At 37.7% G+C, this 27,881-nt stretch overlaps 1 protein-coding gene and 1 pseudogene across 11 annotated transcripts in view; one reads left to right on the top strand and one right to left on the bottom strand.

Moving 5' to 3' along the window:
- ANKS1B (ankyrin repeat and sterile alpha motif domain containing 1B) overlaps window positions 1-27,881 on the top strand; it is a 1,154,742-nt gene that overhangs the window by 359,683 nt on the left and 767,178 nt on the right. The gene's annotated exons all lie outside the window — the stretch shown is intronic.
- Window positions 177-27,625, bottom strand: LOC109558290 (DDB1- and CUL4-associated factor 13-like; annotated as a pseudogene).

Below are 27,881 nucleotides of genomic sequence, written 5' to 3'. Positions count from 1 at the left end.
AACCAGGTCACCTTTAAAGACAGCTTTTCAAGATAGCAAAAATGTGCAACAGTTAAGCTTGACTCATGTAACTAAAACATTCGTTGCTATACTAGCAGCAGTACTTTTATTAATAGAGTTCACAATTCAGAACACAACCAATAATTATATATTAGTATCAATAGGAACACCAAATATTATCTCAGAACCGCCACTAGGTATTTATTCTTGTCTGACACAGTCTGCACAGATCCAGGCTTGCTGCGTTTGATACAATTCAGTTCGTCAACGAGCTTCTTTCATGATGTGCTGCTCCTGAATCTGGCTGGAGACAGATTTTGGTAGATATTGGTGATGAGAGATACGTTTTATGTGAGGATGATGTTGAAGTTTCTCCTTTAACTTCTGGTTATAATCTGTGGCTGCTTTCTCTCATGATGTAAGCACCTAACTTCTCAGAAGCATTAGCTTTCCACGGATGAATGTTAATTTCATCAGATCCACACATAATGTACTTGCTGTCAGAAGTCCATTTCACACAGATAACGTGTTGCATTCTCTTTGTGTGATAGACTTCCTTGCTTCTACTTTTGTCCACAGGAAAGATTCGAATAGATTTGTCAAACTAGCAGACACAAACTCTTTCCCAGTGGGTGAGTAACCCACATCAAGTACTGCAGACACATGATGCATATGTACCATTATAAGAATGTGCAGTGCATGCATATAAAAAGTATATAAGTTGTAATCTTTGCTGCAGTAAAAACTAAAGCTTCCACAGGGTTCCAGCAAGTTGTATTTGTTCTCATATCTAAGATGACCTTTTTCAGAGGAGTAGCTTGCCTCATATCATACAGTGCTATATTCCTGTCAGAAGAACAACTTCCCAAGAGAAATGTCTCAATTGGGTTAAATTTAACACTGCTTATACTGTCAAATCCTCAAGTCATTGAACATATAGGATTGGTTATTTGTTCATCCCAAGGGTCTATTTGCTGTCCACATGTGGCAAAACAGCTTTTTTCCAGTGATGATCAATTCTTGTATATGCTATCTTTCCTAATATTGTAGGCAATGGTTCCTCCTCTTCTCCATAGCTTGGTCCATCCATTTTCCATTGCTTGGCAGTTTTGTCATCATCAACAGTATAAAAACAAAGTCCCACAAAAGTGAGTACGTATTCCTCGTACAAAAAGACCTTTATGTGCTTGTATTGTACGAATATATTTTCATTTAGCGAAGTTCCAAATTTTAACCTATCTCCATCACATGCCCCAGAAAGGACATTAGCCAGACTCTCTGGATGCTTTGCCCAGCAACTGACTATCTCAGTGACCATCCAGGGAAGCAAGGAATGGTTTTGCAAATACCCGTTCCAGTTTGGTAGCATTTAAAGCTCTTACATATTCCTGTGGGACCTCAAAATGATGTAAAGTAGGCTCGTGGTTTCTTGGTACTCTCTGTAAGTCCAACTTGGTTTCACAGATGTAGTTGTCTGGGTTCATGCTCAGAATCTTTACTTTTATCTTGCTTCTAATTCTCCCTGAATCTCATTAGCTTTTATCTCTAGGTCCCGTTGCCATGGCCTCATCCATCAACACATGCCACTTCTCCCAAGTTCCTTCTTTTATTAATTTCTAATTTTATTATTTTGTGGTCAGAGAATATATTTTGTATGACTTCATTTCTTTAAAATTTATTTGTACTTATTTTGTGGTCTAACATGAAGTTTATTCTGGAGAATGTTCCATGTTCACATAAGAATACTGTGCATTTGGTGGAATGCCCTATAGCTAGATGGCTGTTAGATCCAGCTGACTTATGGTGCTGTTCAAGTCTTCTTTTTGCTGCTTGATCTTCTGCCTAATTGTTCTATTCATTATTAAAAGTGGAATATTCAACGCACTGATTGTTATTGTTGAATTGTGTATTTTCCCCTTCAATTCTGTCGGTTTTTGTCTCATGTGTTTTAGGATTCTCTTAAGTGCATGTGTGTTTATATGTTTTGTTCTCCTAATGGATTGACCCGTTTAGCTTTATAAATATATAAAATGTTCTATTTTAAATCTCTAGTAACAATTTCTGTCTTAAAGCTTCTTTTGTTCAGTGTTAGCATAGTCACTTTCTTTTTCTTTGGGTTATTGTTCTTATGGTATATCCTTTTCTATCTTTTTACGTTAAATATACTAGTACCCTGGAAGATAAAGCATGCCTCTTGTAGATGCTATGTAACTGGATTATTAAAAAACAAACAAACAAAAACTATCCTGCCAATCATTGCTTTTGGTTTGGAGTGTTGTGTACACTTACAATTAATATAATTACCAATAAAGTAGGACTTAATCTCCTTAATAAAATGGAAGCATTTTATTATTTGTTTTCTGTGTATTATATACTTTCTCTTCTCTTTCTTTTTCTCATTTACACCTATCCTTTGTGTTAAAGATATATTTTCTAGTTTACTGTTTTAATTCCCTCGGAGCTCCTTGCATTATTTTTGTTATTGTTGCTATTTTCTTATTGGGTCATTATAATTAATCAGTTCAGTTCAGTCACTCAGTTCTGTCTGACTCTTTGTGATCCCATGAACTGCAGCACACCAGGCCTGCCTGTCCATCACCAACTCCCGGAGCCTACCCAAACTCATGTCCATTGAGTCGATGATGCCATCCAACCATCTCATCCTCTGTCGTCCCCTTCTCCTCCTGCCCTCAATCTTTCCCAGCATCATGGTCTTTTCAAATGAGTCAGCTCTACACATCAGGTGGCCAGAGTATTGGAGTTTCAGCTTCAACATCCATCAGTCCTTGCAATGAACACCCAGGACTGATCTCCTTTAGAATGAACTGGTTGGACCTCCTTGCAGTCCAAGGGACTCTCAAGAGTCTTCTCCAACACCACAGTTCAAAATCATCAATTTTTCGGTGCTCAGCTTTCTTTATACTCCTACTCTCACATCCATATATGACTACTGGAAAAACCATAGCCTTGACTGGACGGACCTTTGTTGACAAAGTAATGTCTCTGCTTTTTAATATGCTGTCTAGGTTGGTCTTAACTTTCCTTCCAAGGAGTAAGCGCCTTTTATTTTCATTTATTTTTTATTTATTTTTTTAAAAGTTGTTTTTAATTTTATTTTATTTAACTTTACAATATTGTATTGGTTTGCCATATATCAAAATGAATCTGCCACAGGTATACATGTGTTCCCCATCCTGAACCCTCCTCCCTCCTCCCTCCCCATACCATCCCTCTGGGTCGTCCCAGTACACCAGCGCCAAGCATCCAGTATCATGCGTCGAACCTGGACTGGCGACTCTTTTCATATATGATATTATACATATTTCAATGCCATTCTCCCAAATCATCCCACCCTCTCCCTCTCCCACAGAGTCCAAAAGGCTGTTCTATACATCAGTGTCTCTTCTGCTGTCTCGTATTCAGGGTTATTGTTACCATCTTTCTAAATTCCATATATATGCTTTAGTATACTGTATTGGTGTTTTTCTTTCTGGCTTACTTCACTCTGTATAATAGGCTCCAGTTTCATCCACATTAGAACTGATTCAAATGTATTCTTTTTAATGGCTGAGTAATACTCCATTCTGTATATGTACCACAGCTTTCTTATCCATTCATCTGCTGATGGACATCTAGGTTGCTTCCATATCCCGGCTATTATAAACAGTGCTGCGATGAACATTGGGGTACACGTGTCTCTTTCAATTCTGGTTTCCTCAGTGTGTATGCCCAGCAGTGGGACTGTTGGTTCATAAGGCAGTTCTATTTCCAGTTTTTTAAGGAATCTCCACACTGTTCTCCATAGTGGCTGTACTACTTTGCATTCCCACCAACAGTGTAAGAGGGTTCCCTTTTCTCCACACCCTCTCCAGCATTTATTGCTTGTAGACTTTTGGATCACAGCCATTCTGACTGGTGTGAAATGGTACCTCATAGTGGTTTTGATTTGCATTTCTCTGATAATGAGTGATGTTGAGCATCTTTTCATGTGTTTGTTAGCCATCTCTATGTCTTCTTTGGAGAAATGTCTATTTAGTTCTTTGGCCCATTTTTTGATTGGGTCATTTATTTTTCTGGAGTTGAGCTCTAGGAGTTGCTTGTATATTTTTGAGATTAGTTGTTTGTCTGTTACTTCATTTGCTATTATTTTCTCCCATTCTGAAGGCTGTCTTTTCACATTGCTTATAGTTTCCTTTGTTGTGCAGAAGCTTTTAAGTTTAATTAGGTCCCATTTGTTTATTTTTGCTTTTATTTCCAATATTCTGGGAGGTGGGTCATAGAGGATCCTACTGTGATGTATGTCAGAGAGTGTTTTGCCTATGTTCTCCTCTAGGAGTTTTATAGTTTCTGGTCTTACGTTTAGATCTTTGATCCATTTTGAGTTTATTTTTGTGTATGGTGTTAGAAAGTGGTTTAGTTTCATTCTTTTACAAGTGGTTGACCAGTTTTCCAAGCACCACTTGTTAAAGATATTGTCTTTAATCCATTGTATATTCTTGCCTCCTTTGTCAAAGTAAGGTGTCAATATGTGCGTGGATTTATCTCTGGGCTTTCTATTTTGTTCCATTGATCTATATTTCTGTCTTTGTGCCAGTACCATACTGTCTTGATGAATGTGGCTTTGTAGTAGAGCCTGAAGTCAGGCAGGTTGATTCCTCCAGTTCCATTCTTCTTTCTCAAGATAGCTTTAGCTATTCGAGGGTTTTTGTATTTCCATACAAATTGTGAAATTATTTGTTCTAGCTCTGTGACGAATACCGTTGGTAGCTTGATAGGGATTGCATTGAATATATAAATTGCTTTGGATAGTATACTCATTTTCACTATATTGATTCTTCCAATCCATGAACATGGTATATTTCTCCATCTATTAGTGTCCTCTTTGATTTCTTTCACCAGTGTTTTATAGTTTTCTATATATAGGTCTTTAGTTTCTTTAGGTAGATATATTCCTAAGTGTTTTATTCTTTTCATTGCAATGGTGAATGGAGTTGTTTCCTTAATTTCTCTTTCTATTTTCTCATTATTAGTGTATAGGAATGCAAGGGATTTCTGTGTGTTGATTTTATATCCTGCAACTTTGCTATAGTCATTGATTAGTTCTAGTAATTTTCTGGTGGAGTCTTTAGGGTTTTCTATGTAGAGGTTCATGTCATCTGCAAATAGTGAGAGTTTTACTTCTTCTTTTCCAATTTGGATTCCTTTTATTTCTTTTTCTGCTCTGATTGCTGTGGCCAAAACTTCCAAAACTATGTTGAATAGTAATGGTGAAAGTGGGCACCCTTGTCTTGTTCCTGACTTTAGAGGAAATGCTTTCAATTTTTCACCATTGAGGATAATGTTTGCTGTGGGTTTGTCATATATAGCTTTTATGATGTTGAGGTATGTTCCTTTTATTCCTGCTTTCTGGAGAGTTCTTATCATAAATGGATATTGAATTTTGTCAAAGGCTTTCTCTGCATCTATTGAGATAATCATATGGTTTTTATTTTTCAATTTGTTAATGTGGTGTATTACATTGATTGATTTGCGGATATTGAAGAATCCTTGCATCCCTGGGATAAAGCCCACTTGGTCATGGTGTATGATCTTTTTAATGTGTTGTTGGATTCTGATTGCTAGAATTTTATTAAGGATTTTTGCATCTATGTTCATCAGTGATATTGGCCTGTAATTTTCTTTTTTTGTGGCATCTTTGTCAGGTTTTGGTATTGGGGTGATGGTGGCCTCATAGAATGAGTTTGGAAGTTTACCTTCCTCTGCAATTTTATGGAAGAGTTTGAGCAGGATAGGTGTTAGCTCTTCTCTAAATTTTTGGTAGAATTCAGCTGTGAAGCCGTCTGGACCTGGGCTTTTGTTTGCTGGAAGATTTCTGATTACAGTTTCAATTTCCATGCTTGTGATGGGTCTGTTAAGATTTTCTATTTCTTCCTGGTCCAGTTTTGGAAGGTTGTACTTTTCTAAGAATTTGTCCATTTCTTCCACGTTGTCCATTTTATTGGCATATAATTGCTGATAGTAGTCTCTCTTTTTATTTATTTATTTATTTATTTTTAAATTTTATTTTATTTTTAAACTTTACATAATTGTGATAGTAGTCTCTTATGGTCCTTTGTATTTCTGTGTTGTCTGTTGTGATCTCTCCATTTTCATTTCTAATTTTATTGATTTGATTTTTCTCCCTTTGTTTCTTGATGAGTCTGGCTAATGGTTTGTCAATTTTATTTATCCTTTCAAAGAACCAGCTTTTGGTTTTGTTGATTTTTGCTATGGTCTCTTTTGTTTCTTTTGCATTTATTTCTGCCCTAGTTTTTAAGATTTCTTTCCTTCTACTAACCCTGGGGTTCTTCATTTCTTCCTTTTCTAGTTGGTTTAGGTGTAGAGTTAGGTTATTTATTTGACTTTTTTCTTGTTTCTTGAGGTGTGCCTGTATTGCTATGAACTTTCCCCTTAGGACTGCTTTTACAGTGTCCCACAGGTTTTGGGTTGTTGTGTTTTCATTTTCATTAGTTTCAATGCAAATTTTGATTTCTTTTCTGATTTCTTCTGTGATTTGTTGGTTACTCAGCCGCGTGTTGTTCAGACTCCATATGTTGGCATTTTTAATAGTTTTTCTCCTGTAATTGACATCTAATCTTACTCCATTGTGGTCAGAAAAGATGCTTGGAATGATTTCTATTTTTTTGAATTTACCAAGGCTAGATTTATGGCCCAGGATGTGATCTATCCTGGAGAAGGTTCCATGTGTGCTTGAGAAAAAGGTGAAATTCATTGTTTTGGGATGAAATGTCCTATAGATATCAATTAGGTCTAACTGGTCTATTGTATCGTTTAAAGTTTGTGTTTCCTTGTTAATTTTCTGTTTAGTTGATCTATCCATAGGTGTGAGTGGGTTATTAAAGTCTCCCACTATTATTGTGTTATTGTTAATTTCTCCTTTCATACTTGTTAGTATTTGTCTTACATATTGCGGTGCTCCCATGTTGGGTGCATATATATTTATAATTGTATCTTCTTCTTGGATTGATCCTTTGATCATTATGTAGTGACCTTCTTTGTCTCTTTTCACAGCCTTTATTTTGAAGCCTATTTTATCTGATATGAGTATTGCTACTCCTGCTTTCTTTTGGTCCCTATTTGCATGGAAAATTGTTTTCCAGCTCTTCACTTTCAGTCTGCATGTGTCCCCTGTTTTGAGGTGGGTCTCTTGTAGACAACATATGTAGGGGTCTTGTTTTTGTATCCATTCAGCCAGTCTTTGTCTTTTGGTTGGGGCATTCAACCCATTTATGTTTAAGGTAATTATTGATAAGTATGATCCCGTTGCCATTTACTTTATTGTTTTGGGTTTGAATTTATACACCGTTTTTGTGTTTCCTGTCTAGAGAATATCCTTTAGTATTTGTTGGAGAGCTGGTTTGGTGGTGCTGAATTCTCTCAGCTTTTGCTTGTCTGTAAAGCTTTTGATTTCTCCTTCATATTTGAATGAAATCCTTGCTGGGTACAATAATCTGGGCTGTAGGTTATTTTCTTTCATCACTTTAAGTACGTCTTGCCATTCCCTCCTGGCTTGGAGAGTTTCTATTGAAAGATCAGCTGTTATCCTTATGGAAATTGCCTTGTGTGTTATTTGTTGTTTTTCCCTTGCTGCTTTTAATATTTGTTCTTTGTGTTTGATCTTTGTTAATTTGATTAATATGTGTCTTGGGATGTTTCACCTTGGGTTTATCCTGTTTGGGACTCTCTAGGTTTCTTGGACTTGGGTGATTATTTCCTTCCCCATTTTAGGGAAGTTTTCAACTATTATCTCCTCAAGTATTTTCTCATGGTCTTTCTTTTTGTCTTCTTCTTCTTGGACCCCTATGATTTGAATGTTGTAGCGATTAATATTGTCCTGGAGATCTCTGAGATTGTCCTCTTTTCTTTTAATTCATTTTTCCTTTTTCCTCTCTTATTCATTTATTTCTACCATTCTATCTTCTAATTCACTAATCCTATCTTCTGCCCCTGTTATTTTACTATTTGTTGCCTCCAGAGTGCTTTTGATCGCATTTATTGCATTATTCATTATATATTGACTCTTTTTTATTTCTTCTAGGTCCTTGTTAAACCTTTCTTGCATCTTCTCAATCCTTGTCTCCAGGCTATTTATCTGTGATTCCATTTTGATTTCAAGATTTTTGAATCAATTTCACTATCATTATTTGGAATTCTTTATTAGGTAGATTCCCTATCTCTTCCTCTTTGGTTTGGTTTGGTGGGCATTTATCCTGTTCCTTTACCTGCTGGGTATTCCTCTGTCTCTTCATCTTGTTTAAATTGCTGAGTTTGGGGTGTCCTTTCTGTATTCTGGCAGTTTGTGGAGTTCTCTTTATTGTGGCGTTTCCTCACTGTGTGTGGGTTTGTACAGGTGGCTTGTCAAGGTTTCTTGGTTAGGGAAGCTTGTGTCAGTGTTCTGGTGGGTGGAGCTGTATTTCTTCTCTCTGGAGTGCAATGAAGTGTCCAGTAATGAGTTATGAGATGTCTATGGTTTTGGGGTGACTTTGGGCAGCCTGTATCTTGGAGCTTAGGGCTGTGTTCCTGTGTTGCTGGAGAATTTGCTTGGTATGTCTTGCCCTGGAACTTTTTGGCCCTTGTGTGGTGCTTGGTTTCAGTGTAGGTGTGGAGGCATTTGATGAGCTCCTGTCAATTAATGTTCCCTGGAGTCAGGATTTGGACTTAAGCCTCCCGCTTCCAGTTATTGGTCTTATTTTTACAGTAGTCTCAAAACTTCTCCTTCTATACAGCACCATTGATAAAACATCTAGGTTAAAGATGAAAAGTTTCTCCACTCCTTTCGAAGACAATGGGTTGCTTTTCTGGGTGCCTGATGTCCTCTGCCAGCATTCAGAAGTTGTTTTGTGGAATTTACTCGGCATTTAAATGTTCTTTTAATGAATTTGTGGGGGAGAAAGTGTTCTCCCTGTCCTATTCCTCCGCCATCTTCCAAGGAGTAAGCGTCTTTTAATTTCATGGCTGCAGTCACCATCTGCAGTGATTTTGAAATCCCCAAAAATAAAGTCAGCCACTGTTTCCATTGTTTTCCCATCTATTTACCATGATGATGGGACTGGATACCATGATCTTAGTTTTCTGAATGTTGAGTTTTAAGCCAACTTTTTCACTCTCCTCTTTCACTTTCACCAAGAGGCTCTTTAGTTCTTCTTCACTTTCTGCCATAAGAGTGGTGTCATCTGCATATCTGAGGTTATTGATATTTCTCCCAGCAATCTTGATTCTAGCTTGTGCTTCCTTCAACCCAGTGTTTCTCATGATGTACTCTGCATATAAATTAAATAAGCAGGATGACAATATACAGCCTTGACATACTCCTTTTCCTATTTGGAACCAGTCTGTTGTTCCATGTCCAGTTCTAACTGTTGCTTCCTGACCTGCATACAGATTTCTCAAGAGTCAGGTCAAGTGGTCTGATATTCCCATCTTTTTCAGAATTTTCCAGTTTATTGTGATCCACACAGTCAAAGGCTTTGGCATAGTCAATAAAGGAGAAATAGATGTTTTTCTGGAACTCTCTTGCTTTCTCGATGATCCATGGGATGTCGACAATTTGATCTCTGGTTCCTCTGCCTTTTATAAAACCAGCTTGAACATCTGGAAGTTCACGGTTCATGTATTGTTGAAGCCTGGCTTGGAGAATTTTGAACATTACTTTACTAGCATGTGAGAGGAATGAAATTGTGCGGTCATTTGCGCATTCTTTGGCATTGCCTTTCTTTGGGATTGGAATGAAAACTGACCTTTTCCAGTCCTGTGGCCACTGCTGAGTTTTCCAAATTTGCTGACATATTGAGTGTAGCACTTTCACAGCATCCACTTTTAGGATTTGAAATAGTTCAACTGGAATTCCATCACCTCCACTAGCTTTGTTTGTAGTGATGCTTTGTAAGGCCTACTTGACTTCACATTCATGACTTAAAACAATCTATTTTGAATGAATACCAACATAATCTCAATAGTTTTTGAAAACTTTGCTTCAGTATCATTTCATTTCTTATCCCCTTTTGCGTTATTTTCATACAACTCTACATTTCATTACATATTTTTACATTATAAACAATCAACCCACATTTATAATTATTGTTTTATGCAGTTGTTTTTAAATCAAATATGAGGTGAAAAGAGTTAAAAATAAAAATACATTCATATTTTGTTTCATATTTACCTATGTAGCTACTTTACCTATGCTCTTTATTTCTTCATGTGGACTTGAGTTACCCTGTAGTGTTCTTCTATTTTGGGTTGAAAGTCTTTTAGTATTCTGCCAATACAGGAGACATAAGAGATGTAGGTTCAATTCCTGAGTTGGGGAGATCTCCTGGAGGAGAGCATGCCAACTCACTTCAGTATTCTTGACTGGAGAATCCCAGGGATAGAGGAGCCTGGTGTGCTATATAGTCCATGGGGTCACAAAGAGTTGGACATGACTGAAGTGACCTAGCACATACATGGACACATTTCTTTCCTTTTTTTTTTTTTTTTTTAAGACACAGCTACTACACTTCTCTAAATTTTTGTTTATCTGGAAATGTCTTAATTTATCTTGATTTTCTGAAGTATAGTTTTGCCGAATATAGAATTCTTGGTTGACATTTTTTTTCTTCCAGCATTTTGAGTGTTTCAACTCATTGCCTCTGGACTCCATGATTTCTGAAAAGTTAGCTATTAATCTTACTGTGGATCCCTTCTACAAGATGAGTCATTTTTCTCTAGTTGATGTCTCATGAGTCTGTCTTTGTTATTCATACTTTGACTATGTGTCTATGTGTAGATCTCTTTAAATTTATCTTTCATGAAGTTTGTTGAATGTTTTGGATATGTAGATTAATTTTTTCCTTCAAATGTGGATTAAATTCTACACAAATTGCTGTACATTTTGGTTAATTTCCAGATTTCTCTGAAAATTTATTTTTAACATTTTTTGTGAATATTCTTTTTGCTTTTAAGAGACATTTATTTCTTCTAGAAGTGCTTCTTCCTGGCCTTTAGAAGAGCCAAAGATTGAGTCATGTTTAAATTTAATGTTAAGTTGAACCAATAAGCAGATAAACTCAGATAAAGCAGAGTACTGGCAAGGAGTTTACTGATAGGTGAAACAAAGTAGATAAGATGGGTAAGCTAAAGGCTAAACTAAAAAGTTTTATTCTGAGTAAAACTATTTGGAAGGTACTTGAGTTCATTGACCATGAGTAATGTGAGAATAATGATGTTTGAAGATTATTTTAATGATTTTATGTAGAGTGAAAAGAAGTGAAGCTGTACAAGAAAGGAGATGAGTTTAGTGGCAGTGACAAGAATGTACATGTGTGATGCCAAGGCATGTCTTAATATGTCTTAACATGGCAGCTATTGACATAGAAACACAAGGGTAGATCAGTCATAGGATTTGGTGGTAGACTGAATCTGTGAAAGAAGGGAATAAATGAGTTTCAAAAGATATAAATATTGCTGCTCTGCTTTGTAAAGATGATGGTAGAGTAATGTTAATGAGGATGATGAAAAAGCAGATGTGTGGCAAATTTTTATTTTGACATCTTATTTAACTAACAGTTTCTTCTTAAACTTCTTGTACCAGGCATGTGATCATAAAAAGTAAATTAATAGTTGTGTTGTATTTTAAAAACAGGGTCTAATACCATCAAAAGCTAAATAGTATTACGAGGCTTCCTAAATCACATTAATTTAGAAAAAAGAGAAGAAAAGGAAAGTTTTTTGTTTTTTAAATTCTAAAGATATTCCAAGATTTTATTGTGTTAACTTACTTTTCTAACATGTAATTCTCTGGCAAAGCAGATGTAAAAAATCTACTGTTTTGTTAGTACAAAAAAATTGAGATTTAATTACTGTGTGTAGAAATGATAGGTTCACAGTCTTGAATGTGTATTAATAGAATGTTTTAATAATGTATCTTTTATAAGTGAAAGAGTCTTGGGTTCAAATTTCTCATTTCTTAGAACACAATGCTTTTCTTTTTTGGTCAGCATGTGCATTCATTATTGTTTTTCAAACGATTTTCCTTTTTTATTTTCCCATAGCTCTTGAGGAGAAAAAGGCAATAAAAATGAAATGACTATCAATGAGATGATTGCTTTAATCTCTGTAATTGAGAAATGTCAATTCCTGTGTGGGATCAAAGTCAGATTTCTGAACTCTTCCCTAACCTACAAACGTTTTTCATTGAGTTGTTCACTTCTGTATGTACATCTAATAAGGGAGATAGTAGTACATATTCTCATGTTGCCCTTGTACCATAGTCTTCTTCAACAATATTTTAAATAATTATGTTATTCATCAGTGTTTATGTTCTTCCAGATTTTTCAAAACATTAAATTACAGAGACTTCCCTGGTGATCCAGTGGTTAAGACTCCATGCTTCCAACAGAAGGGTATCCTTGGGGAGGCATTAGAATCCTTAGGAAGTAAAACAGCTATTATAAAATTCATATTTTTATTCAACAAATATTTACTGGATGATTACTGTTGTCCTCTAATAAGGCTACAGTCTGGAGCTATAACACCTATTTTTAGGGATGATATGAAGCTATAGGGGGTTTCCTTGGTGGCTTAGTGGTAAAGGATCTGCCTGCCAAAGCAGGAGATGTGGGTTCGATCTCTGGGTCAGGAAGATTCCCTGGAGAAGGAAATGGCAACTCACTCTAGTATTCTTGCCTGGAAAATCCCATGGACAGAGGAGCCTGGTGGGCTACAGTCCAAGGGGTCTCAAAGAGTCAGACGTGACTTAGTGACTAAACAACAACATGAAGCTATAGATCGCAAACTTGACCACTCTGTGGAGGTACTATAAAGTGCCTGCAATTTCATACAGGCACAAAGCTTGTCTGTGACTAACAGGCTGGCTAAGTTGCTTCAGTCATGTCCAACTCTTTGCGACCCTCTGGACTGTAGCCCCCCAGAGTCCTCTGTCCATGGGGATTTTCCAGGCAAGAATACTGGAGTGGGGTTGCCATGCCCTTCTCCAGGGGATCTTCCTGACCCAGGGATTGAACTCATATCTCTTATTCTCCTGCATTGACAGGTGGATTCTTTACCACTAGCGCCACCTGAGAAGCTTGTTTGTAGATTATATAAATCATGGGTCCTATATATCCATATCCATTTTTATCATTTTCAAATGTATATGTTTTGCTATGATTAATAAAGTAGAAATTTATTGTCACTTTTTGCTCATGTATTTGTTTCAGACAACAAATTCTAAAAGTATAACTTATCTACTGGAGTTGGGCAGAGAATGCAGGATTCTTTTTATGTGCTTCATTTTTTCATGTGGAGAGACACTGATCAGTTTAACTGGGTTTCTCTCTGCTCCTACTCATTCCTCAAGAGAGTTAATATGATATGTAAATTTGGGAACAGGAACTGAGTGTGTATCACTAATTGTCTTTTTGATCTTCTCATCTGCAAAGAGTATGTGTAGTTGAGCTTAGTAGTAAGGATCCTATCTGTCCAGGCTTGGGAGACCTGAGGCTAAGTCTGTCTAATTCTGTGATGTACTAGTAAAAAGCCTATATTGCTTGGTACCTAAGCCATGTTCTCTAGTATCTGCTCTGTTACTCACCAGTGTTGACATTTTAATCCATTTGCCTGAGTTTTTAATCCATGGTTTGGCTAACTGCAGGCTCTGAGCCAGATCTGACCCACGCAGGCCAAATCTGGCGAGGCTCCTCTGTTTACATCTTTACATGTGTGTGTCTCTTTACTGCTACAACAGCAGCTTTGAGTGGTTGCAACAGAAATCATATGGCCTGAAAACCTAAAATATTTATTCTCTGGCCCTTTGCAGAAAAGATTTGTCAACCTCTAGACTCCTATCTGTAATTTGGGCAGAGGATGAAAATGTTATTTATTACACTCCCTAAATTTCTAAATTAATTCTAATATTACATTATAGGAATTTGTAAAAAATTGTTACTTTGAAAAACATGCTTTATCATTCAAAATGGTAGGAACCCTTTGTGTAAAAATGGAATGGACTTAGAGATGGGAGACTGGTATTCAAGTAACAGAAGGATGAGTTGAAGTTTGAACTAGTTTGGTGATTATGAAAATAGAAAAGTAATACTGGGTTTAGGAGTTATTATGAAATGCAAATTTTATAAAAGTTGGTAACTGCTTCTTTATGGTAATAGTAAGCATGACAGAACAGGAGAAAGAATAATGTCTCCAAGAGTTTGAACCTAGGTGACTGGATGAATGTCCTAGGAGCAGTATGTGATATATTTTCTTATTTTGACTGCCTTGCCGTTGGCCCTTTAAGTCACACATTCACTAACATCAGGAATAAAGACCCCAAAACTACTTATAGTAGTTACCCCAGACTCTTCACCATTACCAGACCTATCAAACTGAACATATGACTTTATAACTTTAACATCAGTCTAGCAGTTTGTTCTTATAAACTTGGTGATGCCCTTTGTCTTCTCATTAAGTCTCAGTTATTTTTCTAATAGGTTTATCTCCTTGCTCTCTGTACCTAGTTGTGAATACTTTTATGTATGTATTGGATTGGCCCAAAAGTTACTTTGGTTTTTAAGTAAACATAAAAGACATATTTTTCATTTTCATCACAAATTTCATTGAACAACATATTCACTGTTACCTTCTGCCATTTTCTGGGCAACTTCATAATTCCATCTTACACAGATTTTTTTTTCTTTTTGGGCAAAGAACTGTTTCAGGTTCCTTTTTACAGTCTTCCAGGGAATTGAAATTTTTTCCATTAAGACAGTTTTGTAAAGACTAAAATAAATGGAAATTTGAAGGTGTAATGTCTAGCCAACACAGCAGATGAATCAGAACTTCCCAGCTAAGCTGTAACATTTTTTTGTTGGTTATCAGAGAAACATGCAGTCTTGCATTATTCCTGATGGATGGTTGTTGTTGCTGCTCAGTCGTGTCCGATTCTTTGCAACCCCATGGACTACACCATGCCAGTCTTCCCTGTCCTTCATCATCTCCCAGAATTTGATCAAACTCATGTCCATTGAGTCAGTGATGCCATCCAACCATCTCATCCTCTGTTTACCCCTTCTCCTCCCACCTTCAATCTTTCCCAGCATCAGGGTCTTTTCTAATGAGTCGGCTCTTCTCATCAAGTGACCAAAGTATTAGAGCTTCAGCTTCAGCCGCAGTCCTTCCAATGAATATTCAACTGATTTCCTTTAGGATTGAGTAGTTTGACTTCCTTGAAGTCCAAGGGACTCTCAAGTCTTTTCTAACACCACAATTCAAAAGCATTAATTCTTCGGTGCTCAGCCTTCTTTATGGTCCAACTTTAACATCCATACGTGACTACCGGAAAAAAATCATAGCTTTGACTTGTCTTCCTGGGGAGGCCTTATAAATATCTGAGAAAAGAAGTGAAGCTAAAGGCAAAGGAGGAAAGGAAAGATATACCCATCTGAATACAGATTTCCAAAAAATAACAAGGAGCTATAAGAAGGCCTTCCTCAGTGATCAATGCAAAGCAATAGAGAAAAATAAGAAAATAGAAAGACTAGAGACCTCTTCAAGAAAATTAGAGATCCCAAGGGAACATTTCGTGCAAAGATGGGAACAGTAAAAGGCAGAAATGGCAAGGACCTAACAGAAGCAGAAGATGTTAAGAAGAGGTGGCAAGAATACACAGAAGAACTATACAAAAAAGATCTTCATGACCCAGATAATCATGATAGTGTGATCACTCACTTAGAGCCAGACATCCTGGAATGTGAAGTCAAGTGGGCCTTAGGAAGCATCACTTTGAACAAAGCTAGTGGAGGTGATGGAATTCCAGTTGTGCTATTTCAAATCCTAAAAGATGATGCTGTGAAAGTACTGCACTATGAGATAGGAAATTTGGAAAACTCAGCAGTGACCACAGGACTGAAAGGGGTCAGTGTTCATTGCAATCCCAAAGAAAGACAATGTCAAAGGATGTTCAAACTACCACACAATTGCATTCATCTCACACGCTAGCAAAGTAATGCTCAAAATTCTCCAAACCAGGCTTCAATAGTACATGAACCGTGAACTTCCAGATGTTCAAGCTGGTTTTAGAAAAGGCAGAGGAACCAGAGATCAAATTGCCAACATCTGCTGGATCATTGAAAAAGCAAGAGAGTTCCAGGAAAACATCTACTTCTGCTTTATTGACTATGTCAAACCCTTTGACTGGGTGGATCACAACAAACTGTGGAAAATTCTTAAAGAGATCAGAACACCAGACCATTTTACTTGCCTCCTGAGAAATCTGTATGCAGGTCAAGAAGCAACAGTTAGAACCAGACATGGAACAATAGACTGGCTCCAGATTGGGAAAGGAGTACATCAAGGCTGTATATTGTCACCCTGCTTACTTAATTTATATGCAGAGTATATCATGTGAAATGCTGGACTAGATAAAGCACAAGCTGGAATCACGATTGCTGGGAGAAATATCAGTAACCTCAGATATGCAGATGACACCACCCTTATGGCAGAAAGCAAAGAACTAAAGAGCCTCTTGATGAAAGTGAAAGAAAAGAGTGAAAAAGTTGACTTAAAACTCAACATTCAAAAACCTAAGATCATGGCATCTGGTCCCATCACTTCATGGTAAATATATGGGGAAACACTGGAAACAGTAAGAGATTTTATTTTCTTGAGCTCTAAAACAGTGAGAGATTTTATTTTCTTGGGCTGCAGATGGTGACTGCAGCCATGAAATTAAAAGACACTTACTCCTTGGAAGGAAAGCTATGACCAACCTAGACAGCATATTAAAAAGCAGAAGCATTACTTTAACAAAGGCTCATCTAGTCAAGGCTATGATTTTTCCAGTAGTCATGTATGGATGTGAGAGTTGGACTATAAAGAAAGCTGAGTGTTGAAGAATTGATACTTTTGAACTGTGGTGTTGGAGAAGACTCTTGAGAGTCCCTTGGACTGCAAGGAGATCCAACCAGTCCATCCTAAAGGAAATCAGTCCTGAATTTTCTCTGGAAGGACTGATGTTGAAGCTGAAACTCCAATACTTTGACCACTTGATGTGAAGAACTGACTCATTTGAAAAGATCCTGATGCTGTGAAAGATTAAAGACTGGAGGAGAAGGGGATGACAGAGGATGAGATGGTTAGATGGCATCACTGACTCAATGGACATGAGTTTGAGTAAACTCTGGAAGTTGGTGATGGATAGGGGGCCTGGCGTGCTGCAGTCTAATGGGTCGCAAAGAGTCAAGACATGACTGAGCAACTGAACTGAACTGAACAATTGATAAATTAGCCAGAAAGATATTTATATCAATTCACACTTCAAATAAGACTGTATAGTATACCCATTTTTCCAAACCCTCACTAACACTGTGTTATAGCTATAGCAATTTGATCAGGAAAGGTGGATCATGTGTTACTTTAACTTACATATATTTAATTATAAATGAGATCAAACAGCTTTTTATAGAAGAAATTTCTAGCTATTTATCATGAATTGCACCTATCCTTTGCTGACTTTTCTCCTTAGGTTGATGATCTCTTTAATCCCAATCTGTAATTCTCTTTATATAATAAAGATATTAGATCTTTGTCACACATATCAAAGAATTTTCCCAATTCTGTTACATTTCTTAATTTTGATTTTGTATTTTAGTGGCTTTATGAAAGTTTCATGTTTGTAGGTACTCAAATTTATCAACCTTTTTCTCTACACCTCTGAATATGTGTCTGGTTATGGCTTCTGATCAAAGAACATTCTTATTTTAAGATTATTTTGCAAGTATATTTACTTATTATTTAAATATTTAGCTGCAATTTATTTTATTTAAGGAATGGAGTATTAATACAGTTTTATTAATTCTTTCAAATGACTGGCCAGTTATCTTTTTGGCAATTATTATATAATCCATTGTTTTACTACTGATTTGAAATACCATAATACAATAAATTTGCACAAGCATTGAATCTTTGTTCTTTTAAGTTCTCTCTTCTGTTTTATTGCCTTTCAATTATTATACCAGAACCATTTATAATTTACTTAAGTATCTGATAAATGTTGATCTCCACCCCCTCCATTATTTTTCTCTTTTCAAATTAATACCTAACTATTGTCAGAGATTTATTTTTCTAAATGCACTTTAGGATCATTTGTCAAGATCCAAAAGATGTGGGAAGGAAACCATTCCATACTACTGCATTAAATTTAATACTTAAACTCACATTAAATTTAAATGAGAGTGAAAGAATTACTATCTTTAAGATATTGAGTCATAAAAAGATGTATTTTTTCCATTGGAGTCCAATTTTAATGTTCCTCTCTCAGTCCTTAATAATTTCTATTGCTTCTCTATCTATGTTACTTTCTGCTAGTGTTACTATATTAGTTTTTAGTTGTTTCAGTAACTAGTAATCACAAGTTTAGCAGCTTAAAAAACCATAACTTTATTATTGTGTGTGTCTTAAGTCACTTCAGTCATCTCTGATGCTACGTGACTCTATGGACTATAGCCAGCCAGAATCCACAGGATTCTCCAGGCAAGAATACTGGAGTGGATTGCTATGCCCTCCTCCAAGGGATCTTCTGGACCCAGAGATTGAACCCGCATCTCTTATGTCTCCTGCATTCGCAGGCATGTTCTTTTCCACTGAAGTGAAGTGAAGTCACTAAGTCATGTCTGACTCTTTGTGACCCTATGGACTATAGCCTATCAGGCTCCTCCATTCATGGGATTTTCCAGGCAAGAATACTGGAATGGGGTGCCATTTCCTTCTCCAGGAGCTCTTCCCAACCCAGGGAATGAACCCAGGTCTCGTGCATTATAGGCAGATGCTTTACCGTCTGAGCCACCAGGGAAGTTCTAGAGCCTTATTATTAATATTTGCATTTCTGGAAGTCTAAAGAATGTCCCTCTGGGCTAAATCCCAGGTTTTGATAGGGCTGCATTCCTTTCTGGAGACTCTAGAGGAGAATCTGTTTTCTTACCAGACTATCTTCTATGAGCTGTGCTCATTCCTTGGCTCATGGCTGCCTTTATACCTTGAAAACCAGCAATGGCCAGTCAAGTCTTTTACATTGCATCAATCCAACACCAACTCTCCTTCCCTCTTTCACATATAACGAGCGTTGTGATACTGGGCCACTTGGATAATCCACGATGACCTCTCCATCTCAAGATTCTTAAGAAAGCTCCTTTTGCATGGGACGTAATATATTCACAGGTTTTGGGAAAGTTAGGACATTATTGTCTTACAATGTCTTCATCCTCTTCTCCCACTCAAAGTCTCTTATTTTCTTATTATTGTGTATTTATGTTGTTATCTTCCTCATTGTAAAGTCACTGTAAGTCTGTAGGGGATACTTCTCTTGATACTGCAGGACACATCAGAGCAGTAAAACTGTATCCAATAGCTTTCACCTACTTTGAGTCATTTAGAATTGTGAGTCATCTCTAACTTTGAAAGAGCTATAATACCACACTCCCTTGCATTAGTATTATTTTTCCCTTTATGAGAAAAATAATTCAGGAAGCAGTGAATACATGCAGGTATCTTGTATCATAGTACCAACATAGTACTTCTATTTCCATTGTCTTATTTACTAAAGTCTTCAAACTTGTCTAAGTCAAACCACCATCTTCTGTTCTCAAGAGATGCCTGTATCAATCAGGCTAAATTTAAAGTCAGTGGTAGACAACCTGCTACTTGCCAAGCGAATGCTCACCTTGAGCTGAAACCTGTCTCCTTGTTACCATCTCTCTATCTGCACTCTTTCTGACAATTATAGTGATTCTTCTGTTTTTCAAGTACTTGTGAAATGTGTTTTTCCTATCTTTTCTCCTTTAATCTTTCCCCATATTACATGAGTTTGATACTCAGCACTTTCCTTATCCATGTGCAGAGAAAGTAGTTCCTGTGGTCTTTGTATCTCCTCAAACGTCAGCCCCTGCACCAAGCTGAGTGTGCCAGGTGTGGTTTGCTGCAGTGCTGGTTAAGCTGCTTTGCTTTCCCGTATGTGCTTAAGAAAGAGCTGTATTTAGGAGGTAAGTTCAAGAGGTATCTTGTCAAAATTGTCTAGAAAAGCCTCTAGATCACTTTATTTCTGATTTAAAAAAAAAAAAACCTACATCATTGATATTATTAAGAAATGACTATGCCCATACGTGGATCCCTGATCATTGCTAAGGTTTTTCATAAGTCAGAGGCCAAGTATCCTTCAGCCCTTTTGATGAATAAAATCTTGTCCTCCTTTGCAAGAACTTCCCTCAGAGCTTAGTTGGTAAAGAATCACCTGCAATGCAGGAGACCCCGGTTGGGTTCCTGGATTGGGAAGATCCCCTAGAGAAGGGATAGGCTAACCACTCCAGTATTCTTGGGCTTCCCTTGTGGCTTAGCTGATAAAGAATCTGCCCACAATGCAGGAGACCTGGGTTTGATCCCTGGGTTGGGAAGATTGCCTGGAGAAGGGAAAGGCTACCCACTCCTGTATTCTGGCCTGGAGAATTCCGTCAACTGTGTAATCCATGGGGTGGCAAAGAGTCAGACACAACTGAGTGACTTTCACTTTCATCTTCACTCCTTTACAAAGGATGGTTAATATCATACAGTTAGCCTGTCTTTTACAAAATTCCTAAACCAGATTATTCCCAATTCTAATTAGCACAGAAGAAGGGAGGACTGTCATAGTCTCTAGTTTAAATATCATTCTTGTATTAAATCAGCCAGTGTCACATTATGTCTTTAGCTGATACATTACACTCTGACTCACACTTTCAGCTGTAACTCCTGTTTCTTTTTTCATGGTATTGCTAATCTATATGCCCACATCCTGAATTTTTAAAACTCATTTCTTTACTAAACTATAGGACTTCATATTTAATCACCAATAAACTTTGACTTGTTAGACTGAGCCCACCCCTCATGATCTTCAACTTTTATAGGAACACAGTGCAAACAGAAAGTGAAAGTATATTACTATTGTTTATTTTTCTTGGGGAAGCGTAATATTAACTTACTTGGTGCTCTCAGTATACATATTTTAAAAGAAGCACTATTTGGTCCACGCATTGCACAACTAACTATAACAGGTACAGTAAAACTGACTAAGTAAGTCTAACCATTAACGCTGGTCATTCAGGAACTGTGAAGTTAGGCAGTATAGGGCCTTAGAGATGTGTTTAGAATTTTGGGACAAACCAGTAGTCCCTCAGACCTCAGAAAAGGGCTAGCAAAGACCAAGGCAGAGAACACAGTCTTAGGCATGCTACCATTATAAAAATTCAAGCTCAGAAATAAGTCTGGGATTCAGGAACCAGGCATTTGAATAAAGATAGAGGCAAAATATCAAGAAAAAAGCAAAAGCTGCTAACTAAACTGGAGCCAAATTCTGCTAGGCTGGGTACAATGGAACCTTGAAAAGTGAGTCACCAACTGTTGGACCTCAATTCTTTAAATCTCTTTGGTCCATTTCCAGGATTTACCATAAAGAGTGCTTTGGCAATAAACCTGTATAGCAAAATCCAAACTTCCCACAGTAAGGAAATAGCTTGCAAAGGCTAAGAGGTGGCAGGGTTAGGTATAACCTAACAATGAGCAGTTTCCTCTTTCCTTTAGTTCTGGCAATAAAGATCTTGTCATAGTCCTTTTATCTGTGATGCCATAGTACGAACACTATAGTTACTGATATAAGACCTAGGTTGTAGCCCTAAAACTTCCATTAACCAGATGTTAGTTAATATTGGACAGCTAATAATTCCAAGCCTTAGTTTCTGAATGGGGATCATAGTAACACTGGGAGGGCTGTTCAGTTCAGTTCAGTTGCTCAGTCGTGTCCAACTCTTTGTGACCCCACGGACTGCAGCACGCCAGGCCTCCCTGTCCATCACCAACTCCCAGAGTTTACTCAAACTCATGTCCATTGAGTCAGTGATGCCATCCAACAATCTCATCCTCTGTCATCCCCTTTTCCTCCCACCTTCAGTCTTTCCCAGCATCAGGGTCTTTTCAAATGAGTCAGTTCTTCACATCAGGTGGCCAAAGTATTGGAGTTTCAGCTTCAGCATTAGTCCTTCCAATGAATATTCAGGACTGATTTCCTTTAGGATGAACCAGTTAGATCTCTTTGCAGTCCAAGGGACTCTCAAGAGTCTTCTCCAACACCACAGTTCAAAAGCACCAATTCTTCAGCCCATAAAATAAATCCAATCCCAAAGAAAGGCAGTCCCAAAGAATGTTCAAACTACTGCACAATTGCACTCATCTCACATGCTAGTAAAGTAATGCTCAAAATTCTCCAAGCCAGGTTTCAACAATACGTGAACCGTGAACTTCCAGATGTTCAGGCTGGTTTTAGAAAAGGCAGAGGAACCAGAGATCAAATTTCCAACATCTGCTGGATCATGGAAAAAGCAAGAGAGTTCCAGAAAAACATCTATTTCTCCTTTATTGACTATGCCAAAGCCTTTGACTGTGTGGATCACAACAAACTGTGGAAAATTCTGAAAGAGATGGGAATACCAGACCACCTGATCTGCCTCTTGAGAAATCTTTATGCAGGTCAGGAAGTAACAGTTAGAACTGGATGTGGAACAACAGACTGGTTCCAACTAAGAAAAGGAGTATATCAAGGCTGTATATTGTACCCTGCTTATTTGACTTATATGCAGAGTACATCATGAAAAATGCTGGGCTGGAAGAAGCACAAGCTGAAATAAAGATTGCCAGGAGAAATATCAATAACCTCAGATTTGCAGATAACACCAACCTTATGGCAGAAAGCGAAGAAGAGCTAAAGAGCCTCTTGATGAAAGTGAAAGAGGAGAGTGAAAAAGTTGGCTTAAAACTCAACATTCAGAAAACTAAGATCATGGCATCTGATCCCATCATTTCATGGCAAATAGATGGGGAAACAGTGGCTGACTTTATTTTTGTAGGGCTCCAAAATCACTGCAGATGGTGACTGCAGCTATGAAATTAAAAGACATTTACTCCTTGGAAGAAAAGCTATGACCAACCTACATAGCATATTAAAAAGCAGAGACATTACTTTGCCGACAAAGGTCCATCTAGTCAAGGCTATGGTTTTTCCAATAGTCATGTATGGATGTGAGAGTTGGACTATAAAGAAAGCTGAGCACCAAAAAATCAATGGTTTTGAACTGTGGTGTTGGAGAAGACTCTTGAGAGGGGGGCTGTTATGAGAGCTAAATGATAATCATCTGACTAATGAAACGTTATTTACTTTTCAGACTGTAAAAACTTCATAAAGAGTAATTTGCTATTCTTCTTACAGTGGTTTGAATCTGTGATCGTTTTTGAATGATATTATTTCAGATTTCATTAATTCAACAAATTTTAATAAATGAAGAGAGCTCCCTTGCAGCAAGTTGGAAATGCACATTCTTGCATCCCGCCCTTGATTACTGAATCTGAAGTTCTTTAAGAGTAGGGCCTGACCATGTCTGCTTTGACAACTCTCCAAACGACCCTGCCACCTGTGAGAGGGCTAGGCTGCATCCCCAGAGGTTGTGATGAAATGGCTGAGGGTGCAGCCTGGGCACTGGGATTTGGAAAGCTCCCTGTGACTCTCCTGTTGTCAAGGTCAGCAGACACCCTTCTGGGGGCAGACACCTCTCTGGAGCCAGACACGTGCAGTCCAATAGATGCTTCTGCAGCCGTAAAAGTGCCAAGTCTGCATGGTCGAACGTGGGAGCCACCATGCAGCCACTGAGCCCCTGAAATGAAAGCAAGGAGCTAAATTCAAATTGTATTTCATTAATTTAAATCTAAACAGTTGTAGGTGGCTGCCATCTAGGACAGTACAGTCCTAAAGCCACAGAAGGTTTCCCTGGTGGCTCAGTGGTAAAGAATCCACCTGCCAATGCAAGAGATGTTGGTTTTTTCCCTGGACCAGAAAGATTCTCCTGGAGGATATGGCAACTCACTCCAGTATTCTTGCCTGGGAAATCCCATGGACAGAGGAGCCTGGTGGGCTACAGTCCACAGGTCACAAAAGAGTCGACAGGACCTAGTGACTAAACAACAACAGTTTCAGATTTCATTAATTCAACAAATATTTAGTAAGTGCATACTACATGAAAAAAATGTTTTGCTGTGGTCTTTACTGGCTTCCCTGGTGGCTCAGAAGGTAAAGAATCCTCCTGCAGTGTGGGAGACCTGGATCTGATATCTGGGTTGGGAAGATCCCCTGGAGAACGGAAAGGCTATCCACTCCAGATTTTTGCCTGGAGAATTCCATAGACAGAGGAGCCTGGCAGGCTACACTTTCATTTTTGAGCTTCCCAGGTGGCGCTCGGAGAAGACAATGGCACCCCACTCCAGTACTCTTGCCTGGAAAATCCCATGGACGGAGGAGCCTGGTAGGCTGCAGTCCATGGGGTCGCTAGGAGTCAGACAAGACTGAGCGACTTCACTTTCACTTTTCACTTTCATGCATTGGAGATGGAAATGGCAACCCACTCCAGTGTTCTTGCCTGGAGAATCCCAGGGACGGAGGAGCTGCCTTCTCTGGGGTCGCACAGAGTTGGACACGACTGAAGTGACTTAGCAGCAGCAGCAGCAGCAGCAGCAGCAGCAGCAGGTGGCGCTAGTGGTAAAGAACCTGCCTGCCAATGCAAAAGATGTAAGAGACACAGGTTTGATCCCTGGGTCGGGAAGATCCCCTGGAGAAGGGCATGGCAACCCACTTCAGTATTCTTGCCTGGAGATTCCTATGGACAGAGGAACCTGGCAGGCTACAGTCCATGGGATTGCAAAGAGTTGGACACAACTGAAGCGACCTGGAACTCAGCACTTGCCTCTGTAGTTCTTTAATCTAGTCAAGGAATCAGGCCTTGAAATACTAACTGAAATGATAGCTATTTTATGTATTTCTTTTTTAGCATGCATTCATAGAGTCCTACTATGCAGGTGGCACATTTTTAGGTGCTAGACAAGCAGGTCTTTAGTTATTAGCACCATCATCTTACATTAATGGGATTATATTTCCCCTTTAGTTCATTCTTCCAGATCTTGTTATTTTAATGAGTTTATTCTCTGGATAATTAATGCATTGAATGTAATCATTCAGCATAGAAATTCTAAGATATTATGAAAGACCATATTAAATATTTAAAAAGAATCAATATGTACTATGACTAGAACATTTTATGATTCTTTCATCAGATAAAGTTATGATGAAATGAAATGAATTTATTTTGACCTGACTTTCTATTAGTAACATGGTAGTGTTTGAAAGTGAATTAATTGTGAGAGGAGCAGGGCTAGAGGCAAGGAGACCAGTTTGGAAGTGTTCTAGCAGTTCAAGTAACAAATAATGGTGACCCAGACCAAGGTTTTAGCGGGGTAGAGAGAAATGAATGTGTTTGAGGTACAGAATTCAATGTTGAATATGGGACTTAGGGAATGACTGGGCATGATGCTGAAGAAGAGTGAGAATGAAGAATTGTCCCCAAGTTGTTTAAGTGACTGGTGTATGGAAGTACTGTTTACTGATAGGAAGCAAAGGAGAGGCAATGATTTGAGGAGAAATTGACAAAAATGTTTAAAGAACTTTTTTGAAAAATAGACATGAGGATAATCATAAATGCTTTGATAAGGATGAATATGCAGAGAGACATATCCTTCCAGGTAGTTTAATCAAGGGCTTCCTTGGTGTCTCAGATGGTAAAGAATCTGCCTACAATGCGGGAGACCTGGGTTCAATCCCTGGGTCAGGAAGATCCCCTGGAGAAGGGAATGGCTACGCACTCCAGTATTCTTGCCAGGAGAATTCCATGGACAGAGGAGCATGGTGGGCTGTAGTCCATGGGGTTGCAAAGAGCCAGACAGTAGGATTGTGGTGCTAGAATAGACTGATATATAGAATAATTAGAAAACCCACAAACAGATTCAATTATATAAGCGTATATATGGTTCAAATATGTGGTTGAGCATGTAAACAGGGATACATGCACAATAATGCTCCCTTAAAAGAAAAACATTAAAATTTCAGTATGCTAAGATTGACTGAGTTATGATCATGTGTATACTGGGACTTAAATTCATTATGTAGTCATATACTTGTCCTTGAAACTTGTTCAGAATACATTATTAAAGGAAAATATCAAATCAGAAAACATTACATACATTTGTGTATATATATAATATCTTTATGTAAATTTTACAAAAATCTCTTGGACCTTTATCCTACTTGGGGTGGGAAAACGCAATGCCCTCCTTTCTTTTCTTAATAACAAAACATCTGGGAAATGTTTAAAAGTCTGTTGTCAGGAGAATGTGTAAATGAATGTGTGGTAATACTCACTTATATAGATACATTTTCACAACAATGCAGGGAATTATAAACACAAAGTTCAGAACAAGATTTAACGCCAGTTGCCGAGGGAAGGGGTGGGAATAGAAAGGAGAACATAGGATGGGAGGGGCAGGTCTCAGTGGTCATGTTCTATCTTTTAAACATGGACACATGTGAATTTATTCTATCATTTTATAATGTCATATATCCTCTTTCAAGAGATACTTGTCAGGTATTCTGTTGAATACCCTGCTTCTTTTTGGCAATATGAAATATTTGGTTACAAAAGTCCAGCTTTGCTAAAACTATCTCCTTCCCTTGGGGCTCTCACTCTCCATAAGGAGGCCATGTGTGTACTACAGACTTCTATGCCAATGAGAAATAATGACACTCCCTTAGGAAGATGAAGAGGGTATACTTCATTATTGTTTAAAATAGTTTGTCTTTCCTTTACACACACCCACATGTCCACACACATGGAAGCCATCTGGGAGAATATACACCAAAATGTTACTATTAGTTATTTGAGCCTGCTGGTTTTCATGTGATATTTTTTCCATTTCTTTATATTTTTAATATTTCTTTAATAAATGTATATTTAACTTACTAATTCATCCTGTGTGGTTAAATTTCAAAGTTGTTTTCAAGACTTTTAAAATCCTCGTAATTCTTTATAAAGTCCAGCCTAACCAAATCCATGAAAAATAGATTGTTTGGATTAATTTAATTTTGAGATGAACTAGGGTTTAAGCTGGGGCTTTCCTGGTGGTTCAATGGTAAAAATCCATCTGTCAATGTAGAAGATGCAGGTTCAATCCCTAGTCAGGAAGATCCCTTGGAGAAGGAAATGGCAACCCATTCCAGTATTCTTGCCTGGAAAATCCCATGGACAGAGAAGCCTGGTGGGCTACAGTCCAAGGGGTCGCAAAAGAGCTGAATATAATTTGGTGACTAAACAACAAGGTTTAAGCTAGAGACTTTCTTCATAGACTCATTACAATCTCCTTGAATCTCACTTTTTTCACTTTTGATATTCAAAGCAGTAAACAATAATAAGGAAGACAGAGAAGTAAAGTAATTTACATCTTTAAAAAGCATTATCCTTTTCCTTTTCCTAACTGGTACTTAGACTTGTTTAAAATGATGTTCGAGACTGTTCAGCTGATCAATTAGTATTTACTGAAGACCCATTATGTGGCAGGAGTTATATTAGATTCTGGGGATAGAATGTGAATGAGAAAAATTCTAGCTCTCGTGGAGCTTACAGTCACCTGGTGTAGTCATTGTACAGTGTCTTTTATACATAATTTTATCAGTAACTAAGCATTTCCACTTATGAGGAGTTCATTGTGTTGCTTTCTAGTGCTATCTTTTAGCTAATTATTTTATCAGTGCACATCTATTTTAGAAGATAAGCAATATTATTAATTCACAGAAAATTGTTTTTTGTGTTGATCTAAATTTGCCCTCCTTGACTGATAAACATTTTTCTTTATTCTGCCTCAAAGAACTTTAGAATAAATCTACCACAGTCTCTTAT

The sequence above is a fragment of the Bos indicus genome, chromosome 5 (genome assembly GCF_029378745.1).
Source record: "Bos indicus isolate NIAB-ARS_2022 breed Sahiwal x Tharparkar chromosome 5, NIAB-ARS_B.indTharparkar_mat_pri_1.0, whole genome shotgun sequence".
NCBI classification, from domain to species: domain Eukaryota; kingdom Metazoa; phylum Chordata; class Mammalia; order Artiodactyla; family Bovidae; genus Bos; species Bos indicus.
Note: the sequence above shows the minus strand (reverse complement) of the source record. Positions and strands in the feature narration are given on the sequence as shown.